General features: G+C 45.8%; 1 protein-coding gene across 1 annotated transcript in view; it reads right to left on the reverse strand.

Moving 5' to 3' along the window:
• Positions 1–10,721: 10,721 nt before the first annotated feature.
• Positions 10,722–21,034, reverse strand: part of LOC107194481 (protein FAM76A) — a 43,188-nt gene continuing 32,875 nt past the window's right edge. Inside the window, exon 7 of the mRNA XM_015584119.1 lies at positions 10,722–10,774. The gene's annotated coding sequence lies outside the window, so the exon portion shown is untranslated. The remainder of the gene's footprint in view (positions 10,775–21,034) is intronic.

Raw genomic sequence — 21,034 nt, forward strand, 5'->3', positions numbered from 1 at the left:
TCGATTGCACTCGTGGTACGATCGTACAAGACTCTTGCGAGTTCGGTTGATCGTCCACAACCGAGCAGTTTTAGGATTTCAGATTCGGGCGGACCGCCGAAGAAAAGAAGTGGCCCCACACAAACTGTGTATCGAAGAGGGGCAGCAACGAATGGCTCTGCATCTTCGGATGCGGAGTCATTACTACTTTGTCACTGTACTCGCTTGTAGTTGTAGTAGTTAGTATTTTTGGCCAATGTACCGGCCCAACGATCAGCAAGTTTGGGCAAAATCGCGGTTCGAATTAGTGTTGCGGATGATGAAATCGTGTGTTTGTATTAAAATCATTTTTTTTATTTTCAGGGTAGTGTTGCGATAATGACTGAGCGCGATTGTTTATACTTGTTGTTTGAATGAAAGTCTTGTTGGATTAAAGATCATAATTTTAATTGATTCATATAGTCCTTGTCTTTTGTTGAATTAGTGTTGCGAGATGAATCGATCGGGTTTGTATTAGTGTTGCGATCAATGAAACGCCCAAAACTATGCTGCAACCATTATCAGAACCACAAAGCAGCAGCTTATATTGCTGCAAAGAGTGGTTCACACGCAGCCCAAAATGGTTGCCCTGTTTATTTCAACCTAAAGTTAGTGTTGCGTATTACGAGACGAAGGTGCACGGGAGTTTTTTCATTTTTATATTTATTAAATTAGCGTGGCGAGCAAAGAAAGCACCACTCGCGTTTTTTGAGAATTTTCTGAACATCAATTGACATTAAATGATTAGTGTTGCGAGCGATAAGCACCCTACGTGGCTGCTCTCGGGAGTTTTTTCATATTATATTCAATTAGTTAGTGTTGCGTAAAGAAATATAATGGTCCACTCACGGGTTCTTTTTTTAATGAAATGAAATTTAAAGAGTGGACTTCTATTTCTGTATTATTTGCCACAAGTGTTTGCGTTGGAAATATTGCTGAAAAACATATTTATTTTCCTAAAAGAAGTGTTCAATTTTTTTTATAATAACAGAATTTCTTTTGTAATTTCTTGAACGATTAATATCAGCTACATACACATTGATGATTATATATTTGGATTGAAGATTTGATTAATTACTGACACAAGAATAATGAAAATTAAAATCAATTTGTGATTAAAGTTTAGAGTCTTTTAAAGTAGGCATGACTATTTGTTGTTAGAGTTGTTAGTGGATTAATTGTTCATTCGTAATACGTTGCTAGCATACAATATTGATATCAAAGTAGTGTACATTTTTGTAAATTTTTGGAATCTCTCTGCAAAAATCAAAGTTTCTTCGCGATTGTTGCTAAGCTTGACAATTAATGAAAAGCTTGCAGTTGAAAAAATATGCAAATGCAAATTCGATACTTCATATTGATAGCAATTTTTCAAGTAGAGTCGCCGTTAATTCGTTATTGCTATCTCTATACGAGTATAATTTCAATTTCGATATGGTAAAATACGATTATTTCGATTTAAATGTTTTTATTATGTTAAATATTGATTATTGCATGTCACAAATCAACTAACAGAGTCGCGATAAAAAAATCTATTCTTGTTTCATCTTTGCACAGAGACAATTCATTTTTTGCTAAAATTAATATTTTGCTTAAATTCATTTCTTGCTTAAATTCAATTGATTAATAGTAGATTCTACCGTTCTAGTAAATTCGTTTTTTTCGATAATAAAGACTGATATTGTTAATATTTTGTGTGTACTAACCCGTTTCCTTTTCAGCTTCTAACTCAATGAATTAGTCTGTTTCAGATTATCTACATAAATTCCTACAATGAACACAAGTTTGTCAACATGAGAACATAATACATTGAATTTTCTGTTTCAAATTAGGTATCGTCGTGGGATTAAATTTCAATTTGACCAAAATAAAATGTCTACAAAACTATGTTATTATATTATGTATTCTTATTATGTATATGTTGTTATTGAAATTCTTATTGAAATTTATGCAAAATGAAATGTCCGTAACCATGTTTTATTGTGATATACATTTTGAATATCGATTATACAACCAAAATATGTATAAAAATATATCGATATACTTTTATGCTTATTACATGTTGTTATTAAAATTGTTATTGCAATTATTATTTAAATTTGTGCATAATGAAATGTCCATTAACATGTTTTGTTGTGATCCTCTGAATTTCTATTTCAGGGATCGCCGTATTATCAAATTTCTTTGACTTTTCTGTTCCAGGAATCATCGTGGATTCAAACTTGTAGTACCCACACCTAATAATAATGTCTCGTTCTAATCTTTCAGAGTCTGTTTCAGAAATCATCGTAGTAGTACCCACACCTAATAATAATGTCTCGTTCGAATCTTTCAGAGTCTGTTTCAGAAATCATCGTTTGAAGACATCACATATGAAGACCAATAATAATGTGTCTCGTTCTAATCTTTCAGGGTCTGTTTCAGAAATCATCGTATGAAGATATCACATATGAAGACCAATAATAATGTGTCTCGTTCTAATCTTTCAGGGTCTGTTTCAGAAAGCATCATATGAAGACATCCCTTCATTTGATGATCACATATGATGAGTTCACGCTTCACATGAACTTCATACGACGATTTCTATTATCTAATATAAAGTTCACGTGACGAGTTCTCTTCATATAAAGATCGTGGGGGCTGTTTCGATTAAATCAACAACTAGAATTCGATGGGGAAAATGTTGCAAAAAGCACAAAGGGTGGGGCGGTGTAGGCGCGATGGGTGGTGGGTCTCCATTCGCAGCAACCTCCACGTGGTGAGACCTGGGCAATCATTATTATTTGGTATATAATTGACAGTCATAATCACCTATGAGTTGACGAGTTATATAGCAAATGGTATGAGCTAATTGGCTGCGAGGTTGTTTCTTTTGATCAATTGATTCTTGTTGGTAGCTTCTTTACTGGCTATCTGTAAACGGCAAGAATCTCTTGTTCTGAATATGAATCCAGCATGATATGAAATGTAGTGGATTTTAAATAAAAAATCTAAAAACCTTCACCCGCATTTTCTGGAATGAATAATATGTGAGTCAACCGCGACATGTATTGCGTCCTGGACGTAGGGTTGAATCGATACCATCAAGGTATTGATACTTTTACTCATAACTATCTTTTTAAGTATATTTCTCGTATACTTTTCTAACTTTGATACCCAACACAAAAGTTGTTTCTGCGTTGAGAGAGAATAAAATACAATACTATACTTTATATATTTATTTAAATATTTAATATAAAATATAAAACATATAAACATAATCGTATGTATAAACAATATACGATATACGTAATATAAGATATACATGATAAATAAATATGTACATGTATTTCACACACACGGGGTCTCTTCCGCATACTCCAGGGGTTCTATGACCCCACTCGCTCACCACACGGTGTCTCTTCCGTGTCCTCCGGGGGCTCTGTGACCCCACTCTCCCACCCACGTGGTCTCTGGCGCCTCCACCGGGGGTTCTATGACCCCCCGCTCTCGCCACACTGGTCTTTGGCGCCACCTGTGGGGGTTCTGTGGCACCACCCGGGGGCTCTATGACCCCACTCTACCGCCGCATGGGTCTCTGTCGCCTCCACCGGGGGGTTGTATGACCCCACGCCCTCACCACAAGGGGTCTTTGGCGCCACCTGTGGGGGTTCTGTGACACGACCCGGGGGCTCTATGACCCCACTCTCCCGCCGTATGGGCCCCCGGCGCCTCCACCAGGGGGTTGCATGACCCCACGCACTCACCACAAGGGGTCTCTGGCGCCTCCACCGGGGGGTTCTATGACCCCACTCTCTCATTACACGGGTTACTTCTACATGCTCCAGGGGTTCTACGACCCCACTTTAAAATACACACGGGTCTCTTGCGCATACTCCAGAGATTCTGTCTATATCAAATTTCCTGTACAAAAATCCTTCTCGCAATCATCATTTTTGTTAAAAATCAACCTATTTCGAGAATTCATCCGATTTGGAGCATGGGGATTTTCGGAAGTACAGCCCGAAAACGCAATGTTTATGTTTTTACCGCCAGATGAGATCTCTAATTCGTCTACCGTCGCGGTTTCGCTACCAGTTTGAACATTTAGCTACAGATGGTGTCATAGTTCAAAGGTGCTACTTTTATCGAACAGATAATTCTTGTCATTATCAGCATTGAATCTAAAGATAGTATCGGAAAACATTACCGATCTTCAACTACTAATAGTCTCCAACTTCGAATATGTCATAACACTGATCACTGATGTTTTTTGTATTTTAATATTTTGAGATCTATAATATTTATTCAATCAGAATGCAACTGAAATACATGAATAGAAGGAGTGTGTGTAAATTGTTTCAAATACGGGAAACACATGCCTGAGTTGAACTTATTTATTTTCACTTTTTTGAATTCCCCTCCGCACTTAGAATCGAATTACGCAAGGTCATTCGCATTGTCGAAGGTCATTCGGTGTAAGGGGTCAACGGCCCCGGCGTGTCACCGATCCCACGGTGAACCACATAATCGAGGACTATAAAATTCTATCGCGGCCATCCGTCCGAAGATCCTCGAGAGGTGGCTTGGATCCGTGACTCGTCTAGTTTGTCTGGGGAAAAGAAAAAAGACAAAAAGAAAGGAAAAAGACACCGACGAACGTATTAATTGACGAACCGCGTACGTGGCAAATTTACGAGGCTATTACGGATGAATATGATCGTCTGCAATATTTAAAAAAAAAGAGCGAATTTACGACCTCGAAGATGTGTTATCGCTCGCGAGGGCATATAAAACACGTAACAGTTACTCTCAGAAATATTCCGCCCGGTATGTTTTCGTCCCGGACACGAGCGAACGTAGTCGCTTAATTAAAACTCGTGTAAATCGAGAAGCAGCGCGCGCGCCACCGCTACGCCAATTAACTTTACACCGGAACCGGCGAAGAGACCGGGAGGACTCGGGGGAAAAATAAGCGGACGCGCGCGGCACGAGAAAAAGGGTTCCTTCGGAAAAAAAAAATGCTGCAACAAATTGGTCCGGTGACGCGAGACGCGAATCGTTTTTCATAATCCACGAAAATCGCGGAGCAACGGGGGCGACTCGATTTACATACTGTCAATCACTCCGAAGCCACGTTATTTCCTACTCGTCCTGCTTTCTGACAGTAATCGAAGAGATTAAACTCTGAGAAACCTGGCGGAACGAACTTTAAGTCAGCCATTGTAAAACAGTCGAAAATCTGATCGAGAAACATTGGTCGACTTGATCTCGTGCGTTGTCCATTGTTGAGTAGGATATCCTTGTTCATTAATACCTGTAAAATGTAACGTTATATGGTATACCTGTATTTCCAAGATTAGTCGAAGAAACCTTCTTCAACATCATAAAAAATGTTAGGGCACCTGGACGTTTTGTTGCTTCTATTCTAAAGAAAATGGAAAATTTAATACCATTCTTCAAAGCGGACCTGGACAATTTCCTGGTCGGACAATGCCGCAAGGGTTGAAACTCGGTAGAACAGAGCAGCATAATTTTCTGCTTTCTTTTCTCCAGGATATCCAACGAAAATCTGGCACGGTATCTTTTGTCCTTTCGAGAATCTGGCTGGAATACAAACCCTATCTAATCTCTCCCTTCCGGATTCCGAGGGTTCAACGTTGACGGGGTCGGACAATACAATTTCTCTGCCCTCGCTTCCACGATGATTCTCCTGGGATTTTGAAATAGTTCGGGGTATCTCGAACGGAATTAATATCGATCCTATCTTTCTTAATTCGCCGCATTTTGAACGGTATTAGACCGAAAACCTCGTGTCAAGGAACTTTCACAATTTTCAGAACCACCCCCACCTCTCGTGAATCGGTCGACGGGGGTATCGATCGAGGCGAAAAGAAAATCACCGGTCTCGAGACTTCCGGTGCGCAATGACGAACGCGCATACTGGGGACCGAGGTGAAGCGAGGTCGATGGAAAGTGGCATAATCGCGGATATGAATCGACTCAAGGAGAGCAGAAGAGATCCTTTACCTTACTTATGTAACGAGAGGCCGGTCCGTGTCCCCCGTGTCTTCGACCGTCGCACGAGGAACACGCAGACCCTTTCTCGACCATATTCCCCTACCTCGATCCCCACCTTCGTCGAGTCCACTCTCCTCCCTTTTCTCACTGTCCCCTTTCCACGCGACTCTGACTCCGCTCTCGAAGCTGGTGTCCCTGAAAATCCCTCGGTCTTATTGGGTCACCGCTGCGGATCACCTCCGTTTCTTCTTCTTCCGTCACCTTTTTTTTTTTTACAAACCTTTCCACCAACCATTCGCTTCGGTTCGAGCTCACGATCGCTTCCGGAGGGACCAGAAGGGATTAAAGGCAGCATGATTATATTTCGAGGGGGTTGAACGGGGGATATTTCGAGAATAGATAGCTATCTTAAGATGTGTGATACTCTTTATTGAAAGATTGTACAAAATTATAGTACACGAGTCTATTAAGATTTTTGGTTTTTGATTTCGATGCTTGAAGTAGAGATATCACCCCATGTTTTTGTACAGAGGGAAGGGGTTGAAACGTAGGTATCGAACATGCAAATGCAGAATGATCAAGGGCATTGTCCTGTCGTCTTTATTTCTCCAAACCGTGACTCACAATTGATGCAAATGCATCCGAGCTCAGTCACCGAATTCGTTCACGAACCTCGGTCAAGATCATTCGACTCAATCTGATCCTCCCAGAATTCACCAGACGTAACGCTACATCTCGAAGGGGTCGCTTCCTCGGACATCCTAACCCTCTTTCCGTTAGTTTTTTTTAGTCGAATATTCACTTTTTCCGCGATCGATCGTGGATCGGTGACTAATTGGGCTTAGTCACTTGGGATGTTCGAATACGTTATTCTTCGAAGTCTGCTTCCTGGATCATGGTATGGTCCGTTGCTACCTGAAACATGACAACAACACAATGAACTTTCACCGATGAAGTTTTGTATTAAAATGTGAATAGTAATTCGGCCATTGACGCGTTGTTAACACGTTGACTGCCACAGTGGAAAGGGTCGTACGTAGCCAGACACATATTCCTTTCGTTCTTTAAGTCATGAATCATTGAAAATATATGCGTTTAGTTAATAGAGGCTGGTGGTCTTACTTTCAATTACACTACAATATTAATTATACAGAAAAATTTCTAACGACGTTTCAATAATTCAATCCCCTTTGCAACGTACGTGTCATATTTGGGTGTCGTGGCAGACAAAGTGTTAACGAGAGAACTTTACATCTAGACCTCAAAAACCAATGCGATCAATTTGGTTATTTAATTCGACAAAACGACCCAGTCATTGTTTCGCGAAAATCTTTTTCACTGCATTCCAGTGACACATCCCGCGAGTCCACAGTTCTTTTTTTCTCTCTGATTTTTGCATCCGAAACGAGCTTGGAAGCTCAGGTGGGCCGAGACGGGGATTCGTTTAACGGCCGCTCGTAAAAGTCACGGGAAGCACGAGGCCGTAAAGGCGCGTGTATTTCGGCGCACCGGTGATTTCGACATCGAAAACCGAGGAGGCCTCCGTTGTTGTCGGAGGTCATTCGTCGGTTCAACGTTCCCGGCCGTTTACCCGAACCCGTCGCCGGCCTCCGAAACCTTGGCCATTGACGTACGTTCCGCCATGCGTCGGCATTACCATTTCTTCCGCGATCGTGTATGTATTTATAGCGTTTCCGCGCGAATCTCTTCGATCAGCCATCCATCGAAAGAATAAAAACGGACAGGCATGGAATCGAAAGGATATCGAAGCGATGATCTGTCGCGAAATCATAATGTGAACCTAGACCGAGTAACCTAAACGATGGACCATGAATTTTTTTGCGAGTACTCGAAGTGATCACGGAGTACCTTGACCCTGACAGAGAAATCCGTGGTGATGAAAAGCGCGAAGGAACCGATGACTCGAGCGCGATTCAGGCCGAGCCACGTCGACTTTCCGTGGCGTTGTTCGCGCAATAACGCGAGAGGAAGGATGGATGAGAAGGATGAACAGTGACGTAACTTTGGTGGAACGTACCCTCGGAGTGCCATCCGAGACTGTAAAAAATCGACCGTGAAAAGAAGCAGCGTGAGTCGACTCGTGAATTCGAGAACGATCGGGGGGGGGGGGGGGGGGGGGGGGAATGTATCATCCCTTTCGATCTTAAAAGCGTTCAATTTTGTCGTTTAATCTTTCTCTGAACGATCGTAGACTGTAGTGTTTGACTTGTTTCGCGTAACAATTCTAATTTCCTCGATCCTGCAAAAAAAAAAACCGATTTCAATTACGTTCATTCACGATAAGTAAGCCTGTGTCTGATTACGTTCGTCGATTGGATACCACTGAATCGAAAAAAAAAAGTTCATTCCGTTCCTCTTACCGAACAGATTCTAAACTCCTCCGGTACGAGGGGATCAAAGACCCCGAGTACCGGAACGAAAAGAAGAAGCGGCGATGTTACGACTTATCGTCGGCTAACGCGGAACCATTTCCCTTTTCCTCGATCACCGTTATAATAGCTCGTCGTCGGAAGGTCGATCGAGCGGGTAGGAACGATTCGATCGGCTTTCGGAATTCGAATAAGTCACGCCAATGAAAGAACAGCGTCGTCCACGCGTACGGGAGGAAGGGGAACGAGAATGCCGAAGAAGGAGAAAAGAGCCAAAGGAGCGCGCGGGTGGGGACCGACTGGACGTTGTGGAGGTGGCGAACCGAGGAGGAGGGGGGAGGAGGAGGACGACGACGGAATCAGAAACGAAAGGAGAAGAAGACAGTGGCTGAGGAGGAGGAAGAAGAGAAGCCTGGGTGGCTGGGGAAACGTGTAGAGGTGGCAGGAAGAAGGACGAAGGAGACGAGGAAGGAGAACCGAAGGGAGACGACCGGCGAGCCGAACGAAGACACAAGTTCATATCCAAGGAGATGTGGGACGATGGCCCGGAGTAACCTCCATCAAGGATGGACTTCCATCCACCGACGGCCGGGACGTACTATACATCCAGGCCTTTCCTCGCCAGTTATGCGAGCCTGGATAATCATCCTGTAGCGAGCGGCCCCGATCCTTTTCTCGTGCGTTGCCTCTGCACGTCGAGGCAGCGATCTTTGGATTTCTTGTTTTTTTTTTCACCCCGAGCTTTTTTCGCCAGACTTGTTTATTAATGAAAATCGAGGTTTTTTTAAAGATGTTGAAAGGGAGACCGATTTCGATGATCGTAGCGAAACGTTTGTCCTGGGTGACATTTGTGGAAGCGATTTTTTTATAATGACGAGTCTAATAGGAAGCGAGTAATATAGAGAGCGGAACAGGGGGAAAATATTTGTATTCTAGAAGCGGGATCAATTTCTATTTTCAAGACAGTTTGGTAAGGAGACCAGAATTATTGGACCTGAAAATGGTCGTCGATCGTCGCTGCGAGCAACAAGCTGCTGCAGTACGGTCGATGCACCGTGCAGAACACACGTCGTATCGTCGATTAATAATTTGTTTATCGACGGCACGAGACACGCGGGTTCGACGACCGTCGAGAAAAAAGTATTGTTGTTTTCTTTCGACGGTCGCCTCGGGCGAGAAACGAGCGCCGAGAGCGTGGTCGGTTGAAATGTGGAACAGGAATCGTAGAAAACGAGGGAAATTCTCGTTTAATCTTTAGACCACCGATCCGTGATCGTTCGTTCCAAATTTTCCGAACAACCACGCGCAGGGCATGCTCGGTTAAAGATCGAAAACAATGATTTACTTGGGATGCATCGTCGAAGCTGTCGAATTATCGTGGACTGTTACGGCACTGTATCGTCGAGACGAAAGTGTTTCGACGAGGTGGGGAACCTAATGATTCACGAACACTCGAGGAACCGGGCACCACCTCGACGAAATGGAACCTTGCTCTAACTTTCGCTAATTGGCTATCGAGATCAAAGGCCTTCTCGCGCTACACCGTGTTCGAACCACCAGGCTCTTTGGCGACGCTTTCAAGCTGCGAGAAAAACGACAATTTCGAAGTAGTCGAGAGTTTGATCGCACAAAAGCTCCCCTCGAAGAAGGTACAAATATATATACTACGGCGCCCAGATTCAGTCTCGTAAGCTACCTCTAAGCGTATCCTCCTTAAAATTCAACCCGAACACCATAAATCGCTGATTCCGCGGGAGCATCGAATGCCAAAAGAAAAGCTGTCTTGCGCAACAAAAAAAGCCACACGCGTCCTAGTAGAGAAGACGGTCGTCGTAGAAGGAAATCGTGACAAGTCGGAACAATTCCGTGGGCATTCCGCGAGATGGTCAGGCCGACGAACCCAGTGCGCGTTCGTGCGCGCAGAAACGAACGCATACGCGTGAAAGTAATGGGTTGTCGTCGGTTGTGTGCGTGTTTGGCCGGCCGTGTGTGTGTATGTATGTGTGTGTACGTTGTGCACGACTCGTGTGTACCTGCAACCGCGTCGTCACATGACTTCGCCTTAACCCAGTGCCAGTGGCAGTGCCCATGGAACGAGCGAGCGCTTTTTGGGTCTAGGTCTATCGAGGGCGTTCACCCTGCTCACGTTGTTAACACACTTACCATACTACTTCGCTCGACGAAGCAGGCCTCGCCACTGCCGCCGCCACCATCGCCATCGCAACTGGCCGCCAACCAGGCGAAGAGAGTAACGTCTGCCTACACACCTCTATGACCTCCGGCCACGTGGTCAAGAGGCTTCACTTTTAATCGCGCCATTGCTCGGACAAACTCCATCCTGCCGGGTTTTAGCTGGTGTGAACCACCTGAAAATAAACATTGATGAATTTTATGAGTTTTTTCGGACCATCGAATGATTTTCTAGATATTCTTATTTATAGACTTGGATGATATTGACGATACTGAAAGAATCGGTGTTTTCGGAGGTTTATTTTATCGTGTAATAAGATATCGAGGATACTAGGGAAGATGCGGTGTTCGAAGTAGATCGATGAAAAGCGTATAACGTCGGTCAAATTTTATGGAGAGGTCGTTGTCCGGAGACGGTGACGGGAGATCAGGACGTTCATCCCGTTGGCATTGTTATGGCGGCTATAGCGATCGTCTTTGCGCCCAGACGCGAAAAATTCAACTGCCTACGCATACTACGCCTCGAGAATCTGTCACCTTTGGTTCTTGTCCGGAGGTTAGATCGTTATTTCGAAATGAGTCACGATTTTCGTTAATATTCCGAGGAATCGTCGAATTGCTATGAAATTGTTACTGGAACGATTCAAACCAGTTCCTCGATCGCTGGAACTCGTGTTGAATCGATCGTGGTTCCATCGGTTCTCGACCGAGGAATCCAGCGGTGAACGGCCCACTCGGTCGTGTCACCTTCGCTTCGGGCGGCCGTTTAACAGTATATCTTTCGGTTGTAAATTCGGTCCGGGGCCGGGTGACGAAATTCACTCTCTCGTTCTTCGCCCCTACGCACAGTCACGCCGCTACTTTCGTTTGGGCCAGGTGGAGAGGAAAAAAAAAAAAGAACGTTTCCTAAACGTAATCGGGGACGAAATGACGCGCAGTCGGGTTACCGTTAGCCCTCCCAGCGATCGCCGACGCGCACGAGTTCCACGCCTCGGAAGGCAGAGGCGGGAAAAGGGTGAAAGCCCTTTACGAGAAGGTTCGTGATGAATGAACGAGCCTGAGAGGACCGTTATCGTTATCGCCATCGTAACACGGAAGTCGAATGTTGCAGGTACAAGGAAATCTATAGGTATACACGACCGATCAACGAAAGAACTTTCTAATCAGCGTGCAAATGACCAGCAAATTTCCGATCGATTAGACGATCTTCGATGTGTACGATTCCGAATGTAACATAGGAGATAGAATTATTTGGTAATGGGTTGAACGGTATATGTTGCTGTTTACACGAATCCTTCCAGCCACTATTTTTCCGTACACCTAATCAAAGTCTCGAACATTCGAAATTTTCACGATCGAGACACCGTCCAGAAAGGCGAGGAAGGGAACCCGTCGAGCCGGCGACTATCGTCGAGCCTCTCTCGATCGAGTATGCGTGCCGCGTACGGGGGATGGGGGAGGGGGGGCGGCGATGCACATGCACACGTTGAAACGCACACGCAGCCGCGACGGCGCACGTATAGACGAACCCGGCTGCCTCCGTTCAGGAACTGCGATGCGTGACCTAGTGCCGTTGCAAGCGTTCTACCTTCGAACTAGGTCTTCCTCGTTCCCAACTAAGTCCGCTGGCGCGCTCGCGCGCGCACGCGCTCGCATGCACGCGGTCAACGAGCGTATATATGTACACATTGTCAATGTCGAGAATGCACCGGCGCCGAGCGGTGCAATCCTCTCGAGGCGAGTCCGTCTGGCACGAAATGTGCAGACGCACCATCGGATGCACCGTTCGTTTTGTTTCCACGGGGCTCGATGCGCGGAAGGATGATCCTCCGTCGATGGCACTCGATTCCTTGGTTCAATCGATCTAGCTCGGCGACAAAAACCGTGGTTTGGTTCAAACTTGGTTCCCAACTTTGTTCCAAACTTTGTTCCAACTTTGTTCCAACTTTGTTCCAAACTTTGTTCAAACTTGGTTTCTACTTTGTTCCAACTTAGTTCCAAACTTTGATCTAACTTGGTTCCAACTTGGTACCAAGTTAGTTCAAACTTGATTCCAAACTTTGTTCCAACTTGGTTCCAAACTTTGTTCCAACTTGGTTCCAACTTGGTTCCAACTTGGTTCCAACTTGGTTCCAAGTTAGTTCAAAATTGGTTCAAACTTGGTTCAAACTTGATTCCAAACTTAGTTCTAACTTGGTTCCAAACATAGTTCAAACTTGGTTCCAAACATAGTTCTAACTTGGTTCCAAACTTAGTTCTAACTTGGTTCCAAGTTAGATGTTCCAACTTGGTTCCAACTTGGTTCCAAGTTAGTTCAAAATTGGTTCAAACTTGGTTCCAAACTTGGTTCAAACTTGGTTCCAAACATAGTTCTAACTTGGTTCCAAACATAGTTCTAACTTGGTTCCAAACATAGTTCTAACTTGGTTCCAAACTTAGTTCTAACTTGGTTCCAAGTTAGTTCAAACTTGGTTCCAAACTTGGTTCCAAACTTTGTTCTAACTTGGTTCAAACTTGGTTTCAATCGATCTATCTCGCCGTCAGAAAAGCACGATAACGAGATCTAGAGGACTGAATAATGTCACTGGTGGTTTATGCGAGAGTTAACCTTCTCCGAAGGAATAAACACTGCTGTCCGCGAGATACACTAAACGATGACTGGCCAGAAATGCGTAATACCTTGTGGCGTCATCCTCTTGCCCGCACGGGTCCTCGTAAATATGTAACTTAACGCGAGGAACGTTTGCGGTTGGACGTATGGCGTATTATATAGAACTTTGGAATGACGATAAACCATAAAAAATTCACAAAGGTATCTATGATTTTCAAGCAATCAGGGTGGGCTAACTCCCTAACACTAAACCTACCGAACCCTTAAAAAAAATAGGAATTTGAACGGCAAAACCGTAGTAGGTCTAATGTTAAACAAGAGCTGCATTTCCGTTCAGTACCACCCCAATCGAGTATTTCTAGGGACGTGGTAGCAAAATTCTTCAAAAAATCTCCATTTCTTCGAGTACTTTCTCGTTTGTAGCGTTCACCACAGTGAATTCGGCATGATACCGCAACGGGTCGCGCCAAAATCGGCGATTACGTAAGTCTGTTGTTTGTCGCATTGGCCCGTATTCTCTAACAAGGAGAATGCTATCGGGGAGGCACCGTTAGACGTGGATTTGTCTACGCGAACGAATAGGTATACACATGCACCTGTTAGAGGAAAGAGGGCCGCGATTCCGTAGGAGCTTGGCGAGGTGCGACGAAACCCAGGCAGCACGGCGGGTCAATGCCTCGTATACGGAGCAATATACGACTCGCCGACTTTCCGTATATGCCCAGAAACCACCGCTGAGATTCGTGGCCGAGCCGGATGGTTCGATAAAAACGAATGTGTCACGGGAGAATTCCCTTTTCAATGCGGAATCGTTTTCGCGCCGCCGACGTCGTTCCTCCTCGCTCCCGTTCTCATCCCGACAACTAAGCCGGGAACACTCGACGTTCTAATTCGTTGCATCTTGCGTTTAACGGATCCGAAACTGCTATTCTTAAGGTTCGTATTTTTAAACACACTCTAGCGTCTTCTCGATAAATTATCGTTTATCCGTTTCCGAGATTTTTATTGCTTCGGAGTCTCTGGCCAACCAGATCCGTTCCACCGGTTATCGATTAAACCGTCGCTGAGATTTCCGAAACGAGCTTTTTTATTACATTATTGCTGTCGTTTATTCAAATCGACACGATAAGCTCCGAAGGTAATCGATGATCGCGATACGCAAAAGTAACGAGAATAAATTGCGAGTTGAACGATAACGGGTCCTTTTTTTATCTGCAAAAATTTTCGCGAAACGTCGGTGAACGTTCGTTACCTGGACACCGTTCTGGGTCACGGTGTTTCCGTTATAACAGTCGATGATCCACGAAGGCGTTAAAAACGATCTTTCGCGCGTACAGACATTGCCGGCGATTTAGATCTTGCGTCACGTACGCGCGTTTCCTGGTGGACAAACCGCGCGACAGGAACGCGGAGGAGTTAATGCGGACCCTGTTGGCTCGGTATCTCTCGGGTCCCAGTTACGAAACAGCCTGACGATGAAGCGATCGTCGATACAAGACAAATGGAGAAGGAGAGGCTTAGTCACGAGCTCGGCTACGAATTCGACAGGTTGGAAGTTTCAGGGTCGGGCCTTTAACCTCGAACGTTGAACCGTCCGCGAGAGAGGGCCTCGATTATGGAATAAAACGGTGATCGTTCGTTTTTATTAGTTTTTTCTTTATTCGTTTTTCAACACCGATCGATCACGGTTCCATGATTTTTATTACGTGGTTCTAGCGATCGTTGCGACGTGATTCTAGAAGCTTCGTCGAGGAAGAAAATCAACGAAGTTGCATTTTCCAGCGAGCAATGACTCGACCGTTGCGTGTGCGCGCGTTTTGCATACAATCGGTAACCGCAAATCCACTGGCCGGTGAAGAGGAACCGGTTATTAAAAATATGATAAACCGGTCGCCGAAAGTGGCGAAAAAAATCGTTGACGAATAAGCGTCGTAACCTCGTGGTTTCCTGATCGAACCCACGGCTTTTGGCCTGAGTTTCTGGAATCGACGATGACGACAAAGGTTAGCCGATCGTTTGCGCGTCGATTGGACTCTTGACCGCGAATTTTTTAGTCGATTGCCCCACGCGGAGGAGGAAGACCCACACAGAGAACGATGACGTCAAGGCATCTCTGCGCTAATCCAAGGAGACCTTGGGTAGTCGTGTTCATTGACGCAATAGTATCGGGCAGGTTAGCCAATAAACTCGAGAAATGGAATGGCCCCGAATCACGAAACCGAAAATTCCCGACAGAAAGAGTGGCGAAAACGAGGGGGAGAAAAAGTAAATCGAGTCAACGAAAAAGCAACGAAACGGAAGAGGATCGAGGCAGCCCGGAAAAAGTTGAAGGACAAAAGAATAAGCGATTTCGCGGTTCGTCGGTCATTGGTCGCGTTCGCACGTGAGCGATTCGTCGTCGTTGGTTCGCCAAGGTTTCAGGGTCGAGGGAGATCACGGAGGAAGAGAGGAGGGAGGTAAGAAGGGCGTGAAAAAGGAAGGGGGATCCGATAGCGATGGGCCTGATCCAATTCCAACGATACTGCTCATCGATATCCACGGAATCTCCCAAGTATTTGCTTCGACAAAGATTGAATTCCGACGATCGATTCGATGGAACTAGAAAAAATAACCCCGAACTTATAATTCACCCAAGGCGTACAGTCGCAAGATTAAAAATCGGCAAAAATAACCGCGAACGAAGAACGGACGACCAAAACGACTCGTGAAAAAATCCCGTTGACTGGCCCGGAGCAGCTCGGGTGGTCCACGTCGACGAAAATCCGAGCGGAGCGGTACGCCGCGCGGCCATTCGCGGTTTCTCGAGAGAAGAGTCGATACCGTTTGGTTCGCGGTCGAAGCCATCGCTAGGGACAGCCTCGAGGAAGCAGAGCGGTCGTCGACCCCTGAAAATACTCTTACGCATTGTGTGCCACTTCACTTCTGAGCGGTCTCGAGGCGAGCGAGGACGAGGCACGAGCAGAGCGAGCGTGCGAGCGAGCGAGTCGGCTGCGTCCCTCGCTCCAGGCGAGCGAGGACGAATCTCGATGTTTCCGACTCGGTGTTACATTATGGCTCACCGTAGGATTCCACGCGAACTCGACCCCTCCCCCGCGCCCCACCCTCGTCGACTGACGCCTCCTCCCTTTCTTCGACTCCTTCTTCTTCTTACTCCTCCGCCACCTCCTCCTTTTCTTCATCGTTTCTCCTTTCAGCTCCGACGCCCGACATCGGGGGCCCCAAAGCTAACAGTACTTCGGTGCCTAGCCTAGCCAGACGTTGAGACTGTCAGGGACGTACCGCTTGAATTTCCGGGCCCAAATGAAAACGAACTGGCCCCGGCGAAGTAACGTTACCCACGGAGTCCGACCCCCCTTGTTCCACCCCGGTCGCCCTTCGAGTCCTCGGTGGTAACCGTTCCGGTCCGCAGCATTTTTTCCCTTTCTCTCCGAGATCAGTCCAGATTGATAAAGAATTCTAGAGACCGTCACCGAGCGTCGAATAAAAAAAAAAAAGGCGTACAACGAGACGGTGCCAACACTTTTCAAAATTGTCATTCCTAATGGATCCCTTCGTTCGAAGTTTTACGATTCGCTGGGCGTTTCGTCGACACGGATCGAAAGAACTAATTGCGAAAGAGGATACAAGAACCGATAAGCAACAACCGTGAATTCTCCGACGTGCCCGGTTTTGACGGCGGAGGTGACAATAGGGGGGACCGTCTACCAAGGACACGCTGACGAAATTGTTGAACAGCTAGCTACGAGAATGTCTCAAGGATAGAGTCTATCTAGCGTTCAAGGACTCTCGTAGGTTGTTGGACCTTAATTCCATGGGAGGCAAATTAGAATTTTTAAACGGGGAACGGATCCTCTTATCCAGTGGCTAGCAACAGGTGTTATAATGGAAACGGAATCGATGCTAATCTTGTGTAAATCGTTTTCATGAACATCCACAGTGGAGATATTCGTTCTGTGGGTTTTTTTTTTAGGGGAACGCTGGATCGATTACGGAATCATCATCGTGACAGACGCTCGTCGCACGCAAATTCCAGATCTGTCCGCTAATCACCGCCTGTTCTTATCGAGAACATCGACGGCCGCGACCGTAATTACTCGTCGCGGGGAAACGCGTGTTCCCCGAATGTAGGTGAAGTAGATTTTCCATCCAACGGCTCGCAATCAAGAGGAATACTTTCTTTCCGTGATTCGAGATCCATCGAGATGCTACCCCGAACGAAAGCAACTGTAACGTTTCTCGACGAATACAATAATTGCTCCGACATTACACGCTTCTGTAACACCTGACCGGAACAGATTACGCGTAACTTAAAAGTCTAACGAAAGAAACAAGTGTTTATAGATTAAAATTATGAAAAGAATATAAACGAAAAAAATTAACGAAACGGAGGGGGTCTAACAGATTGTTTGAAAGAGAGTGTAAATATATTCGACGCTATTGAGGATGTAGCGGACCCTTATATTTTTGCCTAGCAGGGCATAACGTCTGTACGGCGAAGGTTCAGAGTGGTTTCGAAGATATACAAATCGCCATCATTCCACATGGTCAAACGAAAACTTTCTCTTTTTCTGTGGAACGTTCGGGAAAAAAACAGACATGTGTTTTTCGGGTAGCTGCCGGAAGTCTATGAAAATGAACAAAAAGATGGTTACTGTTCGGTTATTTATATATTACGAGTATTAATTACTTCTACTAAATCCCAAGCTGTTTTATTATTGTTATCATTGAAATAGAACTGTATTGCAGTTAGTCTTCAACACGGTTCATTTGCATTCACCGGAAACAGGCAATAAGCAGTTTTTCTGACCGATAATTTCAAGCATGACCCCATCGTCCAATCGTAAACAGAAATCATCGTTCGAAGGAACGATAAAAGGCGAGAGGACACAGACCTTTCGCGATCCGTTCGCGATGTAGGTGAAGTTTCTAATGCGAACTACCGGTGAAGACTTGCGCGTCGTCGTCGGCCGTGCACGTACGTGCACCACCGCCGTCGCCAGGACAAAACCACCTCCACCACGCCGCGGAAAGAAGTAAACTAGTGCATCCCAGTGCACGGAGCACGCAACCACGACGCAAGAGAGTATTTTCAGGGGTTAACGAACTCGCCGCGGACATCTCTCGCCGGTCGTGTCATACTTTGCGCTTCCCCGAGCCACAATCAAGAGTAGCCGCGGGGAAATCGGCGATTTTTCCTCCGAACGTGATTTCAATTTGATCTTCCGCTGGCGTATCGAAAGGTCGATGATCGATGCGCCCGTATATTTTCGTACGATTCCTTCGTTTACTTTCGAATTTTCATGAATCACTTCTCTTCGATAAATCGAAAGACTTATTTCAATAACAAGGGTACGTATCGATAATCGAAGGTTCGGAGAAGAATCGATTACGATTGACACGCGTCTGAAATATAAATGGGACCGTGTACAGGCGAAAAAACGTTGCAGACGAGTGATGGCAAGAACTAACGTTCTCTCGACACCGGCTGTCTATGACACAGATCGCGCGGACGCACTTCCGGTAGACGCTGCGAAACGCGCTATTGGCCTTCCGTCGTCTGGTCGAGCGGAAACGGCGGTGAGGAGAGGCAGCGGGGTGGTGCGCAAGGTGAAGGTAAAGGTAACGCCGTAACGCGCCGAAAGGTGTACACACGGCCGAGAAAAGTGGCGATTTTCCGTGATCGGTCGCAGAGACCGGTGTTCTCGCGCGGCGATAGGCAAGCTTCGCGGTTGTAACGACGAGCTAGCTAAGTAGTGCAAGCGTAAGAGTGCTCGATGCTGGAGGTCAGTAACCACTCGGCGAACGCTCGGCTCCGCTCCGTTCCGTTCCGGTTACCCGCTCCGCGCTGTACGGCCGATCGCGTTCTTCTCCTTCTCAAGAGAGACTATCTATGAATTTTTTTTCCCCTAGCCGGAACGTAGAAAAGCAAATCCGGACGTTTCAGTTTTCTTTCGTGTTCTCGCATCGCCGAGAATCCAGTTTCCCTTTCCTCTATCCCAGACGATGAGTGGAAGACGATTTTCCGGTAAAATAAAAATTTACGATACAGACGGAAGCCAGACAATAACAATGGCAGATTTCCTCGGAGCGCCGTTGCACGTTCGAGGATCAAATATCTTGATCGACGATCTTGGTGCAAGGCCCTAACGACGGCTGTATGTATATTTAAACGCGTCGACTGTATCTCGCGGACAATCCTACGTCGTCGCTTCTCTCGCGTCGTCGTTCGCCTCCTCTTCCTCCCCACTTCCTCCCCCGCTAGTTCTAACACCTTGCATTTTAATCGCGACAAGATGCATAGAAAGACGGTTCGTGTGGCGGGATAGAACATTCCTGAATAAGCCCGCCATCGTCGTCCTGGCAAACGCGAGTAATTCGACAGGACACGGTCGATCGATTTCCGAGGATTGTTTTACCACCGTCGCGTGTATTATGTAAAAGTAGCCGTATCCTATCGTTCTTCGTTATCGCCCGTGATTTCCTGTACTCGCGTCGTATCCTTCTTTCACGATTTCACGCCATTCCGCCGCGTCGCGAATCGATCCTCGAACGGTCGCGATTTCGATACGATCGGGAAAATAACAATTCATTCACGGACCAGATATCCCCAGTGGGAGGCCGTATCGCGTTACTTTCGATCGACTTTCAAATTCACGATTTGCGTATTCACGGGGACACCGATGTGTCGCGCGCGCGAAACGTATTATTGGACCAAGGACCTCTTACGCAACGACTTAAAGCACGCTGAATCGACACGGTCGCCGAGAGAGCATCGTATATCTCGCCCGGAGACTCGGGAGATCTACGGAGACTTTAACGCCCGCAACAGGCGGTTCACGGTGAACGCTCGCTACACCGCCGACGATACCTCTGCGGTCTTCGATACGAAGTCTCTTCGTGCCTTCTTGCTACGGAATTATCTTAATTAACAAAATGTCGCCTTTTCGTACAACCCTTGAAACATGAATCAACAAACTAATATAATTAACAATCATCTGTCCCTCGTTTTCCGAATTTAATTTATTCCTCGGTGTTAAATTGACACAGTGGTGAAAAATTAATATAACGAAGAGATGAACAGTTAAATTTTTTTTTTACCTTTTTGTAAAATGTGTCAAATTGACACGAGGGACTGATGAGGGTTAATCGATGAAGTTTATCCTCTCGTAAACATTGATTTCCTAACGCTTTACAAATTCACTTTTTTTTTTTTATTTTGTAACGCTACCTATTAACGTTTCATTTATGTTAGACATGTTTAACGAAATTAATCGGATATTCACACAGCGGATAATGTAATGCGGTTGCTCTAGCAACAGCGAGATATCGAGGCTCCTAACGGTAGCCATGTTCCTCTCCCCTCGCCGTTGATAATTATCGTAGCAGCGAGGAAAGGAAGGCGCGAAATCGATCCGCGAGTTTTTCCCGGTCGTCATCGACACCAGATTCCCCGTCGTCGCTTCTCGGCCGTTAAGAACGAAGCCGAAGAAACACGAAAAGAAATCGAGTGCCCGGCCGGATAGCTCGGATTTCCGAAGGTCAGTAACCAGTGGCAAGAAACACGGAAGAGAGTCGGTGGCTTGTAAAAACGATGCGCCGATTAAAATTATATAATTGCTCGCCGCCTGATCCCCTCGATGTGCATCGTTTTGACCAAAAAAAAAAATTGGTTCTTCTTGCGTGACTCGATACCTTCGGTCGAGCATCTTCTTTCGGTTTCGGATGATGTTTGAGTTTTCACGCTCGGCCTCCGTGAGGACTTTGGGACGCGATTAAAAAGTGAAAGAGAGAAGAACAGGTGACCCCCATGGAGGGAGGGGTCTCA

Source organism: Dufourea novaeangliae, unplaced genomic scaffold (genome assembly GCF_001272555.1).
Source record: "Dufourea novaeangliae isolate 0120121106 unplaced genomic scaffold, ASM127255v1 scaffold47, whole genome shotgun sequence".
Classification (NCBI taxonomy): Eukaryota; Metazoa; Arthropoda; class Insecta; order Hymenoptera; family Halictidae; genus Dufourea; species Dufourea novaeangliae.